The 22,615-nt window shown below is 39.1% G+C and overlaps 1 pseudogene; it reads left to right on the top strand.

The window, feature by feature from the left end:
• Positions 1-22,615, top strand: part of LOC106149942 — a 57,854-nt pseudogene that overhangs the window by 10,706 nt on the left and 24,533 nt on the right.

The raw sequence follows: 22,615 nt of genomic DNA, 5'->3' as shown, positions 1-22,615 counted from the left end.
ATAGGGGTGCTGTTTGCTCTCCTGCTGTAGGGGTCTACAGGGAAAATAAAGCTTGTCTTTATTCAGGGGTCTGGAAAAACCTGAGGAAGTTCAGCAGGCAAGTATGAGAACAAGACAGAGATACTGTGGAGTCTGGCTCAAAAAAAAAAAAAAAAAAAAAAAAAAAAAAGAAGAGAAAAACAAGACAAAAATCTTCTGCAGATTCAGGAAACAAAATTTACTTGTTTAGTGAGTATCCCTATTGGAAACTCACTAAACAAACTCTACAGGTCTGAAAGACAGACACAATAAGCCTATAAATTGGGCTCCAGACCTGTCCTTTTCACCTTTAAATTGTACTTACTCCACCCCCAAGGAGGCAGCAATATTAGTGGGCAACATGTCTCAACTTCAAACACGTTCATTCTGACATAACCTGCCAGGTGAGTAATCCCACAGACAGTAGGAATGAGGCCAGGAGATAGAAGGAAGCTAGGCAGATCAGCCACAAGTCCTGAAGAGCTGACCTGAAGTAAACTAGAAGTCAGTGCTTAAGTAAGTTGATAAACAGCCCAAATAATTAACTCAAGTAAACTGACTCTCAGGGTCTAATGGAATGCAAGAAGCAAAGAATAGGTCCCTAGACAAGGGGAGAAGCCTTGCAGGAAGTGAAATTCAAACAAAGCAGCCTGCTGTCCAACCCAAGCCCTACGAGCAAAGGAGGGAGCCTCCCCGAATTCTGACACAATCACCTACACTGAAAACTGTATAAAGCCCCTGGATGTAAACAGCTACACCCTTTTCCGCCTTTTGGAAACCCCCTCTCTGACAGTGGGGAGGCTTTTCTCTTTATTCCTCCTAATAAACATTCTTTTGGCCGTTCCCCACCACTTGCTGTTTTGTCTGCATTCGGCTTCTTGCCCTAAACAAAGGATCCAAGAGTGGGAGGGAGCTGATTACAGGAACGCATGTCCTAGATCACCCACCTTGAAGACACCCCCTAAAGCCCCACAAATATACCGAGCCTGCCACATACTACGTCTCACTTTTCTCTCAGCACCTGCACTCCATGCCTGGGTGCATCCTGCAATCTCTGCCCCCTAGAGCCGGGGATATAGCTCAGTGGCACAAGCACCTGCCTGGCAAGCACAAGGTCCTGAGTTCGATTCCTGGTACCAAAAAACCAAACAAACAGACCAAATCTCTGCCCCATAAACCATTCTGTGCCTCTTTACTGATGTGTCCCAAAAATTCTTTCTCCTCAGTGGGGGAGTCAGTGGGCCTACAAACTTACTCTACAAAAGGATGGGATAGATTCCTCATTTTAGCCTCAAGGACACTCTCAGACCCAGCCTGGTGAAGTTTTCTCTGCCAAGCCAGCATCAGGAGGTAAAAAGAGGCACCTACGAGGGCGACTTTGGTAAGTTCAGCCAAAGACTTTCTTTTTTCCTTTCTTCTTCTCCATTTCTCCCAAGCCTTTGCCCTCTGAAGCATATTTTTTTTTTAATCCTTTTTCTCTCTCCCTCCCTACAAATTTCTGTGGCCTTAGGGTTTTTCCTTTTCGGTAGATAGAGACTCCAAAAGTCCCTAGATCTATGAGTGCTTGTGCATAAAATTACCCAAGAGGCACTCACTCCTAATCAGAAATGTGAAACTGCATCAAGAGGTTTCCTCTCTGACAGGTAGCGGCCTCATCAGGTACTCCCTCTCCTTCCTGGGTCAGATGGAACTAAAACTTGCTCACCAGAGAGACACATAAGGAGTGGTCCATCCAATGTCTTCAGCAGATTTTCTCATGCAACTGGCATGAGAAACCCAGTCCTGAGACATTGAGGAGAAGACTTGCCTTTGAGTTGGCACTTGAGGGGAATAATCTCCTTAAATCATGCACGTTTGGGTCCTAAACACTTTAGATAAAAGAGATTCTTGAATCTGTTCTTTTGATCTCTCTCTCTGTCAACCAAAGGTTATAATCTTGGTCCACATGATGCCATAGCTTCCTTTTTGCATAGCTGGGACCTTGCCCTAAGGTATGCATGTTCAAGTGGTCATTTGGGTGCTAACTAATGTTATCCTCAGCACCTAGTGAAGGTCTAAGACTCTAACCGAGAAGGAACCCATTGGTTTACTTTTTTTTATTCCTGTCCTCCTTCTAAATAAGTCCTACTCCCCTTTTTTTTGAAACAGAGTCTTGCTATGTAGCTCAGGCTGGCCTTGAACTCACTGTGCAGCCTAGATTGGCCTCAAGTGCCTGGTGATCCACCTGCCTCAGCCTCCCAAGTGCAGGGATTACAGGAGTGTGCCACCACTCCCAGCCCTCAATCCCCTTCATGTCCTTTCTATCACAGGCTTTCATCTGTTGGAAAAGAAGACTGAGGCAGAAGAATTGCTGTGACTTCAAGGCCAGACCTTATATATTCTAGATATTCCTCCTCTGTCTAAGAAGTAGCAGGCAAAGTTTTTTCCCATCCTGTAGGTTGTCTCTTCACTCTGTTGGTGGTTTCCTTTGCTATGCAGAAGCTTTTCAGTTTGATGCAATCCCATTTGTTGATTGTAACATTTCCTGTGCAGCTGAGGTTTTGTTCATAAAGTCTTTACCTACACCTACGTCTTTACAAGTTTTGCCTATTCTGTCTTCCAGCAGATTAAGTGTTTCTGTTTCAACATTTAGATCTTTGACTCATTTCAATTTTACTTTAGTGCATGGTGAGAGATACGGGTCCAGGTTCAATCTACGGCATAGTGAAAAGGCAGTTTTCCCAACAACATCTGTTATAGAGGCTGGCTTTCTTCCAGCAAACGTGTTTGGTGCCTTTGTCAAAGATAAGGTAGCTGTGTGTGTTTGGAGTTGTTTCTGTATCTTCTATTCTGTCCCATTGATCCATAAGTCTATGGGGTTTTTTTGTCAGTACCATGCTTTTTATTTTTATTTTTAATCACTGTAAATTTGTAGTCTAACTTGAAGTCTGGACCTGGAATGCACCTCCCCTGCCCTTGTTGCCCAGAACTGCCTTTGCTATTCTAGGTCTCTTCTGGTTCCAAATGAACTTCAGAATTTTTTTGTCTAGTTCTGTGTGATATGCTATTGTATTTTGATTGGGATTGCATTAAAACTGTATAACGATTTTCAAAGTATGGTCATTTTCACTCTATTGGTTCTTTCTACCCAAGAACTAGGGACATCTTTCCATTTTCTGATATCCTCTTTGAGCTCCCTTTTCAGAGTGTTGTGGTTTTCAATGTAAAGATCTTTTACCTCCTTCATTAGATTGATTCTTAGGTATTTCATTTTCGGGGGGATGCTATTGTGAAAGGTGTGGTGTCTCTGATTTTTTCTCAGAGAATTTTTTTCAGTGAGTTTTTTGTTCGTGCACAGGAATGTTGTTGATTTTTGAGTGTTGACTTTGCATTCAGCCATGCTACTGAATTTGGTTATGCAATCTAGAAGTCTCTCAGTGGAGTGTTGGGGTCTTCTATGTAGAATATCATGCCATCTGCAAATAATGATAATTTAACTTTTTCCTTCCTATCCTTATTCCTTTTATTTCTTTCCTTGTCTAATTGCTCTGGCTAATGTTTCAACAACTATATTGAACACAAGTGGTAATAATGAGCATCCCTACCTTGTTCCTGATTTTAGAGCAAAATTTTCAGCTTCTATCCACTTAGTATGATGTAGGCTATTGGTTTGTTATGGATGGCTTTTATCAGATTGAGATAAAGACCTTCTATTCTAATTTTTTAAAGGTTTTTTTTAATGGATGTTGGATCTTGTCAAATGCTTTTCTGTGTCTGTTGAGATGATTATATGGTTTTTTTCCTTGCTTCAGTTAAAGTGGTGTATGATATTGACTGATTTGTATATATTGGACCATGCCTACATCCCTGGAATGAGTCCTACTTGGTCATGTTATATAATCTTTTTAATAATTTTCTGTATTCTGTTCACCAGTATCTTATTGAGGATTTTTGCATGTGTGTTCATTAGGGAGATTGGCCTGTAGTTCTCTTTTTTAGTTGTGTCCTTTTTTGGTTTTGGTATTAGGGTAGTGCTTGCTTTCAGGAAGTATTGCTTTGAGAGCATTGCTTCCCTTCTGATTTCATTAAAAAGTTTGACTAATATTGACATTAAATCTTTTCTAAAATTCTTGTTAAATTTGACAGTGAACCCATCAGGACCTGTGCTTTTGTTAATTGGTAGTTTTAAAATTATTTTTTCAATTTTATTGACTGATACTGGATTATTCAAGACTTTTGCATTTTCTTGATTCAGCTTTGGGAATTCACATGTGTCTACGAATCTATCCATTTCTTTGGAATTTTCCATTTATTAGAGTACAGTTTCTCAAAGTTGTTACTGATGATCCTTTGGATTTTTGCAGAATCTATTGTGATTTTGCCCTTACCATTTCTAATTGCTTTTCTTTCATTGTTTTATAAGGTTGGCTAAGTGTTTGTCTATTTTGTTTAGTCTTTCAAGGAACCAACTATTTGATTCATTGATTTTTGTGCTTCTTGTTAGTCTCAACTGTATTAATTTCTGCTCTGATATTTATAACTTCCTTCCTTGTACTAACTTAGGGTTTAGATTGTTCTTGTATTCTAGAACTTTAAGGTTTATCATTAGGTTATTTATTTGAGCTTGCTCTGTTTTTACAATGTGGGAATTCATGAGTATAAACTTCCCTTTAAGATTGCTTTCATTGCATCCCAGAGATTCTCATACATCATACTGGCATTATTATTTGATTGAAGGAACTTTGTAATTTCTTCTTTAATTTCATGTGATATCCATTGATTTTTCAAGAGGGCATGATTTAATTTCCATGTTTGTGTGGTTTCTGTGGTGTTGTTTGCTACTGATTTCTAGCTTTGCTTCATTATGATCTGATAATATGCATGTGATAATTTTGATTCCTTGCCATTTACTGAAGCACGCTGTATGGGCTAGTAAGTGGTCTATTTTGGAGAAAGTCCCATGTGCTGCTGAAAAGAATGTACATTCTGTTGATGTTGGGAGGAACATTCTGTAGATATCTATTAAGTCCATTCGTTTAAAGGTTTGATTCAACTCTGATATTTCTTTGTTGATTTTTCTTTTTTGGTCTAGTTGATATATTTGTGACAATAGAGTTTTCAGGTTCCCCATTATAATTGCATTGGTGCTTTTCTCATTGATGTCCAGTAGTGTTTGTTTTATGAAATTGGGTGTGCTAGTATTTGGTGCATGCATATTTTTAATTGTTATCTCTTCCTGTTGGATTGTTCTTTTAACCAGTGTGCAGTGACCTTCTTTGTCTCTTCTGATCAGTATTGGCTTGAAATGCACTCTTTCTGCAATTAGAATAGTGACTCCTGCTGAGTGGTGCCTCCTGATGCACCAGGAAGAGACTCATGTGGGATTGGTGCTCCCTTTGGAGGTTCAGGTTGCCCAAGATTGGTGCTGGATGTCAGACATGGTCTAGGAGTGGTGTAGGGCACTGAGCGCTAGGTGGGAATTCAAGCAATCTCAAGGTGCCAGGCAAACTCAAACAGGACCAGTGTTAGCTCTGTATGCCAGATGAAGTTCATGTTGGCATGGGACAAATGTGAGTTGACTGGCAGTGACTTGGGCATGCCCAGAGTCCAAAACTGATGACTCCACACATGAGTAGCTAGGTAGACTCAGCAGTCACATTCACTTGTTTGTCTTCTCACTGCCCATGATTGAGTGGGTAGGAAGGGTGCCTCTACCACCCCTGGTGTGTTCCAGCAAGTATTTGAAAAGAGGATGATGGGATGAAGGGCCCTATGTACCGTGAGTCTATTCTGGGTGGCTAGATTCTTGATTCTCTCTGGCTATTTGAGAAGTTCTCAAGATGGCTGCTCCTGGGTTAGGCGAGGTTGGGAGCCCTGTGGACCAGCCGTAGTGGGCTGTTTCCCCTCTTTTTAACTCCTATATGTATGTTTTGTTTGATCTACAAGTATCTTCTTTCAAATTGATTTTCTGTATCAGAATGTATGTCCCTCCCCTTCTTCTAATTACCTGTTTTTAGTTGATCTTTTCTGTGTCTCTCTGATGTGACCCTTCTCTATTCAGCCATGTTTGATTGTCCAGAACAACTGATTCTAAGCTCCAAAAAGGGCTGTGATTCTGGGGACCATTCCCTCAATACTGGCTGATTTTATTCCCAGGGAGCTGCTTCTGAAAGTTGTACACTGTGACAGTTGCTTCCGGGGCTTTCCCATTCTCCCATCTGCCTGGCTGAATCATATACATCTGTATGAATACACAGACCAGCAATCTGCTTTTTTCAGCCATCCAAATATAGCTCAGTGAGACTACAACCTATATATGAGGTGTTTCACTGAAGGTTCTAGATGGGGCTGTGGAAGATATTTTCCTCTAAGTGCCCCAAGCTAGGGGCAGTCTCTTAGTTATTCATTCAAATGGTTCATGTGGAAGCATCTACTGTGATTTGAGAATGTGCTGGGGTTGGAAATATGGCAGTGAGTATGCCATAGTCCTTATTGTACAGGAACTGTCAGTACCAAGGAGCAGGCACAAGTAAATGAGCACTTACAATAAAATGTGGGTATATAATGGTGGCAGAGGAACAGGCTGTTACAGGAACTCACATTGGGCAGGGCAGTTAGTCTAGACTTAAGGATCAGAGGAAGCTCCTTGGAAAAAGTAATGTCAGAACTGAAACTGAAGAATGAGTCAGAAGTAGGCAGGCAGCTGATGAGCTTCTCTGTGTATCACTCACAGATGCTCATACCCAGCAAGATTAACTCACCCATTCACCCACTCACCCAACTTCTGGGTCACCTCCTCTGTGTTGTCTCCTCACCTCCCCAACCTGTGTGATTTAGTATGTGACTTTACAGATATGACAGCTCATTTTCATATTTATTTGAGAGATAGATTTAAAAGGTGTGTATGCAGCAATAAAAAGTATACAGGATCTAGTGATTGAGAAACAAAACCTTGAATTTCCTGGTGGCTTCAGAGCAGGTTATGTAAAACCAGTTGTTTGTGTTTCTCCAGAAGAAATTCCTGCACTTCGTGGGGCTTGGACTAGATAACCTTGAAGTTCCAGTTCTGGGCTGATGTTGGGCATGTTTCTTAACAACTCTAGGCATGGCTCTAGTTTTTGGTGTTTTTTTTTGTTTGTTTGTTATTTTATTATTATTACCAGTAGTAGTAGCGGTATTAGTTGTAATAGTAGTAGCATCAGTAGTAGTGAAAAGATGGGTAAATCAATCCTCAACTACCTTCTTCCTCTAGTATAAAGTGAATCAGGTTTGTTTTAAAGCTAAGTAGAAATGATTCTTGAATGCACAGTATCATAAAAAGCAAGCTGAAGTTTCACTAAAATGAGAAAGAGTCCACCTAAAGTGCTGAGTAGAGTCAGGAACAGAGCTTAAGGTTTCTTTTATTTTGGCTTTTTGTTGTTCTTTGAGACAGAGTCTTGCTATATGGCCCAATAGAAGTCATTATAAGCTTGAAATAAACATGACCAGTCCCATTACCGATCCCTCATATCCTCCACCATTTGCATTTCTGTCCCTGCTTTCTGTTCCTCTACCATTTATATTTTATTCTTCTAGTATGGACTAGCTTTCCTGGAGGAGCCCCTGCTTCTCACTGGGACTAGGCCAAACCCTGCAGCAGGGACACAATTCCACTCCAGGGCCCACTCTTGGTGTCTGATGCTACTAGCAGCAAAAGCACTGTTAACTCCGAGGTAATACCATCTCTTATCCTGACAAATTCCACAAAATATGACTCAGAAGTCTTGGCTGAATATGAAAGTTTTGAGTATGTTTGAAGGGTTAACCTAAAGTTTCCACTATTCCATTTCTGGTTTTAGAATAAACTACCTATCTTTAATACCCTTGCTGTGTGCAAAAGGAAGTAAATAATCCTTTTATTCTGTGTAAGCCCAGAGTGGTGGTTTTCCTCCTCCTCCTTCTCCTCCTCCTCCTCCTCCTTCTTCTCCTTCTCCTTTTCCCTGTCCTCCTTGATTCTCCTCCTCCTCATTCTTCTTTTTGAGACAAAATCTTGCTATGCAGTTCAGACTGGCTTTGAACTCACTGTGTAGCTCAGGCTGGCCTCAAACTCACAACGATCCTCCTGTCTCGCCTTACCAAGTGCTGGGATTACAAGTGTGCGCCACCATGCCTGGCTGGTGAGGCCAGGATTCTTGTAAAATTCTGGAAGCAGGGAAGGGGGGCCCAAGTGTGTGACATAACCATACAACCTACAGAAAGTGTACGTGTATGTGGTGTGTAGTGTGTGGGATGTGTAGTATAGTGTGTATATTTTGTGTGTGCATGGTGGGACTAGTGGAGAATGGCAGAAGATGTTGGATTGGTTTTCATTAGATTCAAGTATGACACAGGCATGTTTAGGGAATGTTTACCACTGTACTGATCAGTTTTCCTATTGTTGGGACGAATAACCAACACACACAACTTAAAGGAGGAGAGGTTTAATTTGTCTCATATTTTCAGAGGCTTCAGACCATGGTCAGCTGACTCCAATGTAGAAATATCATGGCGGATATGCATAGTGGAGCAAAGCTGCTCAATTCACCCTGACCAGAAAGCAGAAGACAGAAGAAGAACAGCAGAGATAGCAAGAAACACACCCTCCAAAAACATGCCCCCAGTGACCTACTTCCCACCTCCTAGCAGCACATTCAGCTATGAGCATTAGTAGATCAAGCCACTGATGAGTATAAATACCTCTTTGGGAGTCTCTTACTCTTGTCAAGTTGATAATTATGATAAACCAGCACAAGCATAAGCCTACATTAACCTGAAAATGCTATCTTTCTATCTACAGTACAAGAGTAGGGTACTATAAACAAAGTGTAGCTCACTAGCTCTCTCAAAGTGGGAGTTTTCCATTGTCCTGGATGTAAAATCCTCCAACAAGATGAGAGAAAAATGAAAATAATACTGTTAGCTAAACTTTATTGAGCCTTTTCTACACACCAAGCCCTGGGGTAAATGTTTGCATACATATATTTATATACATTATCACCTTTAAGTTTATGAAATATAATTTCCCCTATGTTATAGAAGAGAAAATAGACTGAGAGATTACAGAACTTATTCAAGGTTACACAGCAAGTAGCCCTGATCTGAGTTCCAGTTCCTTAAGAAAGTCATTGGACTTTGTCTCTGGATGGTGTTCTGCGGTTTCACCATGAGGGGGTCCTTGGGGACACTACTGTCTCAGTCTAGGAGGGATCTCCTTCCACAGTAGGATATCCCACTGCTCATGCTGCAGTAAGCATCCACTTGTGTGGTTTCATAGAGGTTCATGACACCACCTCCTCTCAGATTGTCATTTCCCAGATGTCACAGTGTATAATGGTGAGATGGGGACAATTATGTTTGCCTCCCAGAGCTATCTTGAGGATTCAGTGAGATAATATCAGCAAAGTGTTCACCTCAATCAGTAATCATTGTAGCCTTGGGATAAACACTGCTGTCCTAGTACAGATTCCTCATGTCCTCTACTGCTTACATTTCTCTCCCTACTTCTTTTCTCTAAGCCATTATCATTATGACCTCATATTTTTAAATTGGCCCCTGGAGTAGGATTTAAAGATCTAAGAAACTTTTATCTACTTGATTATTACATAGGAAAATTGTGAAACCACTGCACTTTCTATCCAGTTAAACCAAAATGATTTGAAAACCCATGAATATGATATGAACTTTGTTGTTCCTACATTCTTTACTTGTTTAAAGAAAGGGTGTGAATGGAAACTGGAGAGTTTAGAGAGGATCACTTCTATGAGGGACCTGGAGCTCAGGCTAGAATCACCCTTCTCTTTTCACCTCTGTTCTAAAGACTGAAACATATCCTAGATGATTTTTCTAGAAAAACATGTCTGGGAACATCTGCCCCATTTTATCCAACAAGAAATCCCCACTAGTTTCTGAGACTTACTTCAAGCATTATTACCTCAGGAACTCTTCCCTAGCCCTCTCCTACATTAGGGAACTGTTCTTTCACCTCCCATAGCCTGCATAAGGTCATCCTCAGTGGACCATGTTCCTCGAAGGGATGGGGCCCAGGCGCAATGCTCTTCTCAGTGTTTGTGGGATGAATGAGTGTTGCATAGTTATTTGCTTCCAGAATATATGCTCGCTTCAGCAGCACATATGCTTCCAGAAGGATAGGTGCATCTGCCGGGCATTTTTTCCCCTTGCAGTAATGCTGTTTATGTTGTTCCTGAGCAGATAGAGCAAAGGGAGTGTTTGATCATAAACCTTCCCTGTGTAAAAGATCCTGGTGTCTCCACAGGGATACTGTCATTTTTTTCCTCATTATATAAGTAATATACACTTATTGTAAGACACTGGGACCTTAGAATCCAAGAATAACAAAAAAGAGGAAATAATAATGATCATAATTCTCTCTGAAATAACCACTATTAATATTTTTGTACATGCAGATTTTTTGTACATGCATATGCTAAAATGATCATAATATTCATATACTTTTTTCTCTTAACATATAGAGTATGTATTTCATAGTATATTTTTCTCTTGATATACTTAATATCTTAAGTCATGCTTAAATCACATTGTTTTTCTTGTACGAATGTATCACATTTTATTTATTCTTGACTGGTTGGATTATTTCCAATTTTTAGGAATTATCCATAGCACTGCAAGGTAGTTAAATATTTAAGTGATTATTTTTTTATTTTGGTATAAGTTTTTGAAAATTAAAACATTGGTCTAATAAGTGTGGTTATTTTATGTAGTTTTACATTTTTCTTACGAACTACTAAATTACTCTCAGTCCTACAAAGGGCTGATCTTTTCCTGTACATCACAGAAGGCCATAGTTGACGCCCTTATAACAAAAGACAAGTTAACAAGAGAAAAACAACAAATTTATGTGACAATTTTACATGAACCAGAAGACTTCAAATTGAAGACACAAAGACTTGGCTGAACTATTTATTTTTGTGCTTAGGTTCAATAAAGCAGAGAAAATGATACAGAAATAAGATTGGACACATTGGGTTTGAAGGGGACCCAGCCTGTCCATTGGTTCAGGACTCTTTTCAGGGTCTTAGTTATAAAATTTCTTACTCTTGCATATGGGCCAAGACCCCTTTGGAACGAGGATATGAATTTTGGCCAACTTTTATATAGAAAGGCAGGGGAAAGTTACAGAAGTATTTAGTATTTTTAGGTTTTATAGCTGGCTTTTGGGGAAAGGAGTTCCGGTTTCTTGCAGGAGGTGGGGAGAGACGGTCTTGCTCTGTAGTCCAGGCTTGCCTTGAACACACTATGCAGCCTAAGCTGGCTTCAAACTCATGGCAAGCCTCCTGCTCCCACAGCCTGTGCTGGGATTCGGGTCTGCTGCCACCATGCTCTGCATATAAGATGTCAGGAGAGAATGAATTTTAGTTTCTATGGCTTGCTTTGGGGAAGAATGAGGGGTGAGAGACAGAAGAGCAAGAGACAGAGAGAATCTTTGCTACCAAGGCCCTCCTACTGGGATACTGTGTTCTGAGCTTCAATATTCTCTAGTCTGAAGTGTCCCCCAAGAAGTTTCACAGTCCACAACCTGGATTGTCTTGCATGGAACTGAAAAGTCTCTCAGCCTAGGGAACAGGCCAGGCCAGGTACACAGTGAATAGAGTGCATCATTTGGAGCAGTAGCCTTCCAGACAGGCTCCCACAGAGATCAGGCTTCTCTGGGATTCAAGCAATCAGATATTTAATTAGAGGCATTTCATGGAAAGAGAGGGAAACAAGGGTAAGGATTAGAACAAACCATGAACTCGGTTTTAAGTCTGGAGGGCGGCCAGTTGAAATGATTTCTAGATTTGGGCTTGAAGCATCTTCAGTAACAATATGACAGATTTTCTAGACTTCCAGTTTGAGTGAGGTGTTCCAATGGAATTTCTGAGTAGCCCACACAGCAGGAGGCATGGAGGACTCAAAGGGTTTTGGTGACTTCTCTGAATTTGACCAAGTTCAATTTATGGGGCCTCAGAAAGGACTGTTCTGACACTTGTGATTTCAAGTCAGAAGAGTAGAAGAAAATTATAAGTCCCAAATATAGGGAGAAACTGCAAGACTTATGGTCTGATCCGGGTGATAAAACCTCAAAAACAATGAGGTAGGGTCTCATAACAGGCGCCATAATAGTTTTCTTCTGAAACAACTTTTCTTTCTACAGTCATCCTCACTTTCACAAAGATAATCACAAGAAGGCCAATTTATTTGCAAAATAAGTTTATCCTTAATCTGATTTTTTTTTAATTTTAAAGAAAAAAGCAATAAAAACAATGGTACAAAATTTCAAAACAAGATTGTAGGAGAGTAACAATGGTTAGTACATTGTGTATCGTTATCTTGAAAGTAGTTGCTCATGGGGCTGGGGATTTATCTCAGCGGTACAGCGCCTGCCTGGCAAGCGCGAGGTCAGGAGTTCAATTCCTGGGACCTGAAAAAAAAAAGTAGCTGCTCATATTATAAGATATAGGCACAAAAAACTGATCAAGCAATGTAGTCAATGCAATTAGTAGTATAACTATCTTAACTATTGTGTGTGTGTGTGTGCGTGTGTGTGTATAATTTCCTTTTCCCTTCTTTCTTTTCTCCTTTCCCCCATCTGGGTTTTTCTTTCCTTTTGAACAGTTTCTTCCCATTTCACAATATCTATTATACATTTTGGATCTTATTTATTTCACTAATGAGTACTGTCTGTAGTTGCATCCATTTACCTATAAATGTCTCAAGTTTATCCTTCTTTATAGCTGAGTAGTACTCCCTTGTATAAAAATACCATATCTTTTTCATCTGTTCCTTGGTTGATGGGAATTTAGGTTGTTTCCAAGATTTAGCTACTATAAATTGTGCTACTATAAACGTGGGTGCATATTTATTGCTGTGGTATGATGTTTTCAACTCTTCTGGGAAGATACCCAGAAGGGGAATAGCTGGGTCAAATGGGATCTCTAATCCTAGTTTTTTGAGGAATCTCCACACTGATTTCTACAGTGATTGCAACAGTCTATCCCCCCACCAACAGTGGAGATATGTTCCTTTTTCCCCACAGCCCCACCAACATTTGTTATTGGTTGATCTCTTGATGACAGCCATTCTTTCTGGGGTGAGATGGAATCTCAGTGTTGTTTTAATTTGCATCTCTTGAATGACGAATGATGTTGAACATTTTTTCGTATATTTATTTGCTATTTGTATTTCTTCATCTGAGAACTATGTGTTCATCTCAGATGCCCATTTTTGGACTGGGTCTTTGAATTTAGGGAGTCTGATTTTTTTTCAGTTCTTTATATGTTCTAGATATTAGTCCTTTGTTTGAGAGACAATTGTCTATAATTTTTCCCATTCTGTAAGTTATGTTTTCACTCTGTTGTTGATTTCTTGTGATGTGCAGAAGTTTTTGAATAAGATGAGATCCCAGTTGTTGATTCTTTGAAGTGTTTCCCTTGTAGTTTGGGTTTTGTTCATGAAGTCCCTGCCTACCCCTACATCTTCAAGATTTCTACCTATTTTCTCTTTCAGTAGATTTAGAGTTTCTGTTTTAATATTTAGGTTTTCTCAAATCCATTTTGACTTTAGTTTAGTGCATGGGTCCCGTTTTAGTCTTTGGCATGTAGAGAAACAGTTTTTCCAGCACCATTTATTAAAGAGGCTGTCTTTCTTCCAGTGAACATGTTTGGCCCCTTTGTCAAAGATAAGGTGGTTGAGTATGTTTGCAGTTGTGTCTTCATCTTCTAATCTGTTCCATTTATCTTTAGGTCTATTTTTCGCCAATGTCATGCTGACTTTATCACATAGTTTTGTAGTATAATTTCAAGTCATAGACTGTGATGCCTCCTGCCATGCCTTTGTTGCCCAGGTTTGCCTTTGCTCTCCTAGGTCTCTTCTGGTTCCAGATGAATTTTAGGAATGTTTTCTCTAGTTCTGCGAAGTTAATGGTATTTTGATCAGGGTTGAATTAAATCTATATAGCAATTATCAAAGTATGGCCATTTTCATTGTATTGGTTCCTCCTATCCATGATATCTTTCCATTTTCTGGGGATATCTTTCCATTATCCTTGGTTATCTTTCCATTTTCTGATATCCTCTTCAGTCTCCTTTTTCAGAACACTGTAATTTTCAATGTATACATCTTTTACTTAGTTTGTGAGATTGATTCCTATGTACTTCATTTGTTTGGATACTATTGTGAAGGATGTGGTTTCCCTAATTTCTCTCTCTCTTTGGTAATTCATATATGTTTAGGAATCTGTCTATTTCTTCTGTGTTTTCCATCCTATGAGAGTAACTATTTTTGAAGTAGGTATTGATGATCTGAATTTTCACAGGATCTGTACTAATTTCACCCTTTTCATTCCTCAGTGCATGAATTGGAGTCTTTTCTTTCCTTTTTTTGGTAATGTTGGCTAAGTTTTTATCAATCTTATTTATTCTTTCAAAGAACCAACTGTTTGATTCATTAATGCTTTGTATTGTTTTCTTGCTCTTCGTTGTGTTAACTTTCTGCTCTGATCTTTATAATTTCCTCCTTTGTATGGGCTTTGGGTTTGTCTTGCTCTTCCTTTTCTAGAAGCTTGAGGTACAACATTAGGTTATTCAATTGTGCTTATTCTGTTTTCCTGATGTGAGAATGCACCACTATAAATTTCCCTCTTAGGAATGCTCTCACTGCATCCCATAAATTCTGATATGTTGCATCTGCATTCTTTTGAGTAGTAAATATTGTTTAATTTCTTCCTTTATTTCATCTGTGGCCCATTGGTTGTTTAGGAGGGTGTTATTTAATTTCCATGTGTTCGTGGAGTTTTTGACATTAATTTCCAATTTAATTGCACTATGGTCAGATAATATGCCTGGGATAAGTTCAGTTCCTTTGCATTTATTTAAGCATGTTCTGTGGGCTAGTATATGTTCACTCTATTTTAGAGAACATCCCATGTGCAGCTGAGAAGAATGTGTATTCTGATGTTGTTGGATGGAATACTCTGTAAAATATACCAAGTCCATTTGTTCACAGGTTTGGTTTAGTTCTGATATTTGTTTGCTAATTTTTTGTCTAGTTGATCTATCTGTTTGTGACAACAGGGTTTTGAGATCTCCTGCTACAATTGTGTTATTGCTTATTTGATTTTTTGTGTCTATTAATCATTGTCTTATATAGTTGGGTGCTCCCATATTTGGTACATATGTATTTATGATTGTTATCTCTTCCTTGTGGAGTTTTCCCCTAACAAGTATGTAGTGATCTTCTTCATCTCTTTTGATCATTCTTGGTTTGAAGTTTACATTGTCTGTAAAAAGAATAGCTACCACTGCTTTTTTCTGGTTTTCTGTTGCATGGAAGATTGTTTTCCATCCTTTGACTTTTAGTCTATGAATTCTTTTTTGAGTTAAATGTGTTTCTTGTATACAGTATATTGCTGGATCTTGTTTCTTGATCCATTATGCCAGTCCGTTTCTTTTGATTTGTGCATTGAGGCCGTCTACATTGGTGGTTATATATATTGGCTTCTCTTTGTCATGGTATTTTCCTGCTGCTGGTTCCCTGATTTTCTTCTTGTTTAATTGCTTGCCCTACCTGGTGTTTTCTTTCTATTGTTATTCTTGGACTTGTGGTCATTTTTATCTCTGTCTAGAATATCTTCCAGTATTCTTTGTAGGGTTGATTTGGTGGTCATGAATTTCTTCTGTTGTTCTTACTCATGGAAGTATCTATCTTACTTTCCCATTAATTTTGAAAGATAGTTTTACAGGGTGCATAAATCTAGGCTGGAAATTGTTTTCTTTCAGGACTTGAAATACTTCATTCCAAGCTCTACTTGACTTGAGGGTTTGTGTTGAGAAATCTGTGATTCTGATGGGCTTTCCTTTATAGGTGATTTGTTTCTTCTGTCTTGCTGCTTTTAATAGTTTGTTCTTGTGCTGAATTTTTGGAATCTTGATTATTATATGCACTGGTGTGGATTTATGTTGCTCATGGCTGTTTGGAATTCTGTGTGCTTCATTTATTTGTATACCAATTTCTTTATCCATGCTTGGGAAGTGTTCTGCTATTATTTCTGTGATGAGATTTTAATGGTTCTGTTGCTGTCTCCAGTTTTCTCACTGATTCCAATCAGAATACAAAACAAAACAAGATGACATCCAACCAGACAGGAAAGGGATAACCAATCAGAAAAACAAGGGAGAATAAAAGTAGTAAAATACTTCTGGTGTTTACAGTTCATAGTGTCCATATTTAATCCTAGAAATGTGCTGGGTATGGAGCTGATCTTGGCCTCTGGATGTGGGGGTTGGGACTGGTCTTCTGTGGGTGGAGTTCTCCAGAGTGCAACTGCTGGCTCCTCACTGCCACTTCACACATTTCCACTTTGCTTCAAAACACTGGAAGAACAGGGTTTGACAGTTATCACCACAAGGAAATGATAAATGTTTAAGGAGATAATTATGTTTAACCTGATTTAAGCATTATGCAATGTATACATGTATAGAACATAGTAATGCAGTAGTTTGCACAATTTATATATTCTTGTGTCAGTTAAAAAGAATTTTAAAAGATTTGCATTGCTGAAAGCTTGTATAAGAAATCTCAGATTAGACTTTTAAAAAGTCTCTCTAGGCCAGAAGCCAAGCTATCAAACTGTGCCTGTCATACTTGTAGAACTGGATGAATTCCTCTCTTCTCAGGTCTCCAATTTGCTTGAGGTTTCTGGGCCTGTCAGGAAATAACATTCTTTACTTACTGCAAGGGCAGGAACCCTACAAGGCAACCACAGAGACAAAAAAATAGCCTAGTTTTCTTAAGTAGGGTTTTTTTGGTACCATGGAATTCATGACAACCTAGTCATCTCTGAAAATAGGGCATTCCAGTCAAAGCCTAGGTAACATAACCAGTGCTTCTAATTGTCTCTGATACAGAGAAAACAGATTCTTGTTAATGTTATGCAAATAACTATACTGCCATAATGCAATGTTCACAAATAGTTTTAGAAGTTGAGGGATGGAGTAGGGCAGAAAGTAAATGCTTTAATTCAGTTTACAAAGGTCTACTTTACAAAACTGTGGCAGGCTATAATTAGCTTTTAAAAAGAAAAAAAGTTTCCTTAAGTCTGGAAAACATAAAAAGGCCCAACAAAGTCTCAAAAAACACCATAAAAAAACATAGTCCTTCATCAGTTCAATCCCATACAATTAGTTATCATTCAGCTGCTGTTGAGTCAGCAACCTCATGAGTTGTTTTGCTATTAGAGTTGTGGAAATTCTTACCCAGCCCTGTTCTATGATTTCTATGTTCTATGTTCTATGATTTCTATGTTCTATGTTCTATGATCAGAAACCTATATTCAACAGTGAGTTCTCTTTGTCCTTTCCATGAACCTCCTGAAGACACAACACTTTGGGATTATAATTGAGCTTGTAAATAGCTTCCAGAAAAAGCATCAGAATAAAGCAGTTTATTATTTATTAAGACCAAACAGCCATGGTTGAAGATCTGATGAGACTTACATCAATATAAGATAATAAAAAAACCGATGACTGAAAATATGTTAAATTTCTAGGAATCTCACACAATTTTAGAATACATATAAGGGACACATTAATCCAAATATATTCAAATAAGGTTAAACATAATTTCTTATTTGACAAGGCCAACTATACAAAGTAACATCAAAAAGACAATTTTTTTAAAAGTAGGAATTAAACCCACAGCTTTCACACTGAGGTATATCCCTAGCCCTTAAAAATTTTTGTTTTAAGTATTCTGAGGCATGGTCTTTCTAAGTTACTAAACTATCCAGGCTGAAGTTGAACTCGAAGTCCTCCTGCCTCAGCCTCCCAGACTGCTGGGATTACAGGTGTGTGTGTGTGTCACCACATCTAGCTTTTTTTTTTTTTTTTTTTTGGTTTTTCTCCGGGAGCGGGAACCGAACTCACGACCTTGCGCTTGCCAGGCAGGCGCTTTGCCACTGAGCTAAATCCCAAGCCCCCACATCTAGCTTTAATTGTGATTCTTGAGAAGATGTTAACGATCAGAAGTTCAAAATAATTGATCAAATAAGGATCGCAGATCACTGTGGAAATAATTATCATTCATTTAATCAGATTTATAATTAAAAGACCTCAAGCTGGGTGTGGTAACATTCTAGAAGGCTAAAGCAGGAAGATCATAAGTTTGAGCCCATCCCAAGCAATTTAGTACTTTAGTGGATCCTGTCTCAAAATTAAAAACAAATTTTAAAAGTACTGGGGGTGCTATTCAGTGTGAAAGGCCTGAGTTCAACCTCCCAATGCCATTCAAAACAAATAAATAAACACCAAAAAAAACTAACTTCAAAAGCAATGCAAGGTGCCAAGAAAAAAATATTTTTTGATAGAGAAAAGGCTTGTTTTTCCCAAGTAATAAAGACAGCTGGAATCATACAGAATGTTTCTCTCTCCATTTTGTTTTTGTAGTTGACGCAAAAAGTGCAGAAAAACCCTTCCTCGTCTTCTATCAGTATTACAAGAAAATCTCGTTTGAAAGAGAAAACCAAAGTCTGATTTTGCATTAGTGTACTTTTGACATAAGCCTTATTTTCAGAAGAGCTTGAAAATAATTTCCCTTTGATTTTATCGTTCGAACACAGGTGGAATTTCTTTTACATGATTTTGATATCTCTTCACAGTGTTTGAAATTCACTTACATTTATCCATACTGCCCATTGTCAGAGGCTAATCTTAGGGGCCGCAGACTAGATCTCAGGTTAGCAAGCGAGGAGACGCCGAGCCGCCGTCTGAATGTCTTGAAGACTCGTCTGAGTGGACCAGATGCCATTTCTGCTGTAACTGGGTTCCTTGACTTTCCCTCTACTTTGGCTTTAAGGTTGCTGTCCAGAGAGTGACCGAAGCCCCATAGCCAGCAGGAGAAGGAGGCGCTGCCCTGACAGACCCATCAGGATGACCCTCTCCGGGAAAACCCTGGCCAGTTCCTGTGTCTGGTAAGACACGCACATTTAAAACTCGCAGCCCCCGGCCCCGCCACCCCCACATCGGATTTTACAAGAACAGATAGCTTAGGGAAAAATTCAGAAACCTGTTCAAAATAACGGACTCTGGTGATTCTCCGGATCTCAGAGGTGAGATAAGAGCGGGAAACAAGGTGAGATTTGATTCCCTCCCAGGGAATGGACTCTGGACGCTGTGGGGCGCGCACTGAATCACAAGAGCTCTGATATGCCCACTGTTCAGCTGTAACTTTGGCTCAGAGATTTTCTGGACGCATGGTTTTCCCCTCAGTAAGTTGCCATTTACTGCCAGTTTTTGTCTGACCCAATCAGACCTTTGGGGACTCCCTAATCTCAGTCCACAAAGAAAGGGAGAAGACAGGATCCACGTATTCATATTCTGATACCTGAAGGCTGCCCTCTGCAATAATAATTATTCATTCTACCTTAAAAATTGCACCTCTAGCCAGTGACCTTGCCATTCCAAAGGTCAAGTGCGTGTTAGCCTGAAGTAACGCCTGGCACCCGCAAAGCCATTGAGACCAGAACGTCCCAAACAAAAGACATAGAGCTTCAGACCTGAGAGCAGAGGAAGACAGAAGACTCAGAAAGGAGTGGAATAAGTTGCTTCTATCCTCTGTTCTCTCTTCTGAGGGTTACAAAAAAAGGAGGGGCAGAAGCAAATAGAAAGATCAGGCCTGAGAAGGGCTAATTTGGGGAGATTTTAAATGTTCTCCAACAAGACTAAGGAGTTTCATATTATCTTTGGGAAAATTATGCAGGCTTTGGAGAAAAAAGGGTACCAGTCAACTGAGTTTTCACTGGGGTGTAAAAGGATCCAACAGAGAGAACAGATAGTCTTCAAAATAAATAAACCAGGATATCAGCTTCAATTACCCCGAACACTGACTGCAGAGCTCATTAAATAACAAAGCAGCAAAGCCACACGCCTGCCATTCAGCTACTGAGGAGGCTGCAGCAGGTTAGTGGCAAATTCAAGACCAGCCTGGGCAACTTAGCCTGACCTCGCCTCAAAATAAAACTTTGGAAAGGCTTGAGATGTAGCTCTGTGTACAGTGCTTGCTTGGCATGTGCAATGTCGTGGGTTCAATCCCTACCACTGCAAATAACTTTGAAATCATTTTCTGGCCATTTTTCTTTTCTTTCCTTTTTTTCTTTTTTCTTTTATTCTAAACCGATGACTCACCACATCACTCAGATACGAAACAAATAAGCCTATTATGATTAAACCAAGGACATAGGCGTTATCTCCAAGGTGAGCTACTCTTGAAGGCAACTAAGGAAGCCTCCAGCAGCAGTGTGTGAGTACCCAGGTCCTTGAGGTCTTGCCAACCCTGGACACACCACTTTGTAACTCTGTATTGTCTGTACTGTTCTTTTGCTATTTTGTAAAAGGATGTCTGTCTGTTAATGTTTTCCTTTTATTTAAAAAAAAAAAAAACAGCAAAACAAACAAGGCCCTTGGTTCTTGCAAAGTCATTTTGTTTGCTTTGGCATCTCTTTAATCCCTGGGGAGGTTAAATTTCACGTGTTTGTTTTGTTTCTCTTTTGTAAGCTGGATAGTCCAGCCTTGCTTATTTTTCTGTTGAGTAATTCTTTAAATTTTTTCAAAGTTTTAATAAAAGGTTAATTTTACTGTCAGAAAAACAAGATAGCATCACACAGTTACCACTTTTTAACCAAACTACACATATTGATTCTTTCAAAATAGAGTTTCTTAACTATAAAGCTAGACAACTCGCCCTATCTAGGACCCCGTAAAAAATTATTTGGTGTTATTAAATTCCTATTAGTGCAAGGGATCACGCAGTATTCATTTTCAGAAGGTCAAAGCTGGCTTTCAAACAAATATTTAAACATTACAGTTCTGCTTTGGTAACACCCTTCCTTCGTGCATTATCATTTACCAGATTTCAAGCTTTTCTGGCTCTAGGGTAAAGGCAAAACACATTCCTATTTATAAACGAGGATCTAAACAACGCTTTTGTAAATAAGGAGGGGAAGAGAGGTTGAAGGGAGGGGAGAGGAATGGGGAAAAAAAGAAGAAACAAGATATATCATGTACAGGTACAAATTCTATATGATGAATGTTATCACTGTGCATATCTAAAATGTACCAATAAAATAAAAGCAAAAAAGAAAAGAAAGTATCAAACAGCAGGAGAACCAAAAAAAGATTGTGTTTAACTATTGCCTTTGATGGAAAGTGAATTGGATGGTGGTGTATAAGTTTTACACTGTCTGTCGTATCACATGCAAATTATAACCTTGATAAAGGCATGGAATTTATAAAGTAGGATTCAACGGGGGGAGAGATTCTGTTCAATTTATAAGCTTTCACCCAGGTAGGGATTCAGTTGTTTTAGAGCATTTATCTTCAGTCCTGAACAGACCAACCTGCCCAGCCCCACTTTTCCTTAAGATAGCTTATTGCTAGTTGCTACTTATTCTAGGATAGGATCGTTATTTTGTTCACAAAGTTGAAAGGAAACTAAGGAGTAAAATTTAAGTTTTGAATAAAATCTGTAGGTCACAGAAAGGTGAAACCTTTATCTGCAAGGGGCAATTTGATTGCTTTCCAGCGTTTAAGGCACGTAGATGATTCCAACCGTGTTTGTCATGTACAACAGCAGGAGCACACAGGGATGGGAGCCTCTGCAGAAAACCGCAAAGCCTGGAAAGGGAAACTGGAGGTCCTAGAACTGTCTCCTCAGCTGCTGCCTCATGAGAATCGCCACCCAAAAATGACCTAGCTATTGATAAGAGCTCTGCATCCTTAGAGGAGGTGGAAACTGGTCTGACTGCTGACTGTGAGAATGAAGCTGCTTAAGGACTTTATAAGCAGTTATCATTTGATAGCCCAGGGAGATTGGTCCCAGGACTCCCAAGATACCCAAATCTAGGGGTGCTTAAGTCACTTAACATAATGGCATAGTATTTGCATATAATCCTTGCACTTGTCCCTATATACTCTAACTCATCTCTACATTAATATTTATTTGATGCTGATAACTTCACAAAAATTATGTAGAAAACGCATGTTTGATCAATTATTTTATTAATTTGATAATAAAGTTCGTATCTATGGATTCTAAGTCCATGGATTCACACAACCGTAGATTGAAAATATTTAGGGGGAAAAAATTGCAGCTGTACTGAATAACTACACACTTTTTCTCTGTCTTTATTTGCTAAAGAATATAGTATAACAACTATTTACATAACATTTATATTGCATCATCTATTTAGTAATTTAATGCCCTGTTTTGTTTTCCATGGACGTGCCATTGGCGTTGACCTCACTACATAGCCCAGGCTGGCCTCAAACTTCAAGCAATCCTTCTGTCTCAGCCTCCTGAGGTTGAGTGCTAGGATTACAGGCATGTGATACCATGCCAGGCCTGAAAGCCCATTTTGTAATGACAGATGTTGAGTGAGGTTTTGTGTGTGTGCACCTAGGCATATGTGCGTCCTTGAATAAGGTGCTATAAAAAGTTTTCCTGGGGCTACTTTAATAATTTAAAGCATAAATTTTCTTGAAAAATTTATCAATTTTATAGATCTTTATTTATTAAACTTAGTAGATTTTAT

This window comes from Chinchilla lanigera, unplaced genomic scaffold (genome assembly GCF_000276665.1).
Source record: "Chinchilla lanigera isolate Chin_1 unplaced genomic scaffold, ChiLan1.0 scaffold00057, whole genome shotgun sequence".
In the NCBI taxonomy this organism is placed as follows: Eukaryota; Metazoa; Chordata; class Mammalia; order Rodentia; family Chinchillidae; genus Chinchilla; species Chinchilla lanigera.
Note: the sequence above shows the minus strand (reverse complement) of the source record. Positions and strands in the feature narration are given on the sequence as shown.